Source organism: Cyprinodon variegatus, unplaced genomic scaffold, assembly GCF_000732505.1.
Source record: "Cyprinodon variegatus isolate N-32 unplaced genomic scaffold, C_variegatus-1.0 Scaffold1149, whole genome shotgun sequence".
Classification (NCBI taxonomy): Eukaryota; Metazoa; Chordata; class Actinopteri; order Cyprinodontiformes; family Cyprinodontidae; genus Cyprinodon; species Cyprinodon variegatus.
The window spans coordinates 86,509-87,870 of NW_015151602.1; positions in this window are offsets into that span (position 1 = coordinate 86,509).

Sequence of the window (1,362 nt, forward strand, 5' to 3'; positions counted from 1 at the left end):
CCAGTAATAAGTTATTAGTTTCCAATTGTTTATTTCACTTAAACTGCAAAGAATAATTAATAAACAACGTTGTGAAATTCTTAGTTTACAGTATATTTAAGAGAAAGTATTTTAGTAGGACCCATACTTCTGACTACGTTCAATTCTATGAAATCACCAGAATATAGAAAGTAGTGTATAGTGAGTAAACAATTCTCCATATAACTGCAGATCACTTATTGTTATTCAGTAACATTTACTGTGCTATAAAAAATCCACATTTTGCCACTTTGATTCAGTAAAATCCTCTGAAAACCTCCAACCTATCGCTGCACCTGTCCTCATCTGACCCTGTCAGGGGCTGCTTGTTCAAACTATTTCTAAATCTCACTCCATGGTTCGATGAAAGGAGGCAGCCCTGAAGTACTAATCTCTCATCACGCTGTATTTCCAGTATCTGCGGCCACATTGGGGCTTAATGGTGCAGTTGTTTTGCTTTGACCTAATATCCACATTTGTTATATATAAAAAATGCCGGCTTTCAGTTGCAATAGGAGAATTGGGATCATCACAGCTGGAGAGCAGCTGGACTCTGACAGCAGAATGTCGGCCGGGATCAAATCAATGCTGGACAGTTCTGCTCATCCTCTTCATGATGTTCTGCTCGCCCACAGAAGCAGCTTCAGTCAGAGACTCATTTCAGCACGCTGCACCACAGACAGGAAGTCAGTCCTGCCTGTCGCCATCAAACTGTAGAATTCTTCTCTCTGATTATCATTTCATTTCTTATTTACTTCACTATAGCCAATAACACGGTTATGTGCAATAATTGTAATTTGTAAATACTGTTGATTGTTAATACTGAGATGCTTATTTTATTCCTTTATCTTATTTTACACAGTTTATATGGGGAGGGTGTCATTTTACTCATTTTATTTGTTTTGTTTTACTTATGGTCTTATTTTTCTCTATTCTGTAAACGGTTGCACTGCAAGAAAACAATTTTCTGTAAGGGATTATAAAGTAATTCTGATTCTGCCTACTGTCCATGGGTCGCACATTTAACATTGCATTAATTATCTATTATTATTTATATTTTAGATTAATTTATGATTCAATAATTCTAAATTAGAATCATTTAAACTTTTGAGAACAATGACAGCCTTTAACAAGCTCAAATGGATAAGTTGACTGCTGGCATTGAAGTCATCAGTCAGCTGTTTTAAAACTACATTACCCAAAAATTCATTCAAAAAAATCTAACTTTCATCCCATAAATTCTGAAAATCTTTCTAAATATTTAAGTTCCATTCATGTATTTAGACTCTTACCAATTTTTTATACTTTGACCCAAAATGCTGCAGCCAGAGTTCTGATGAAAAT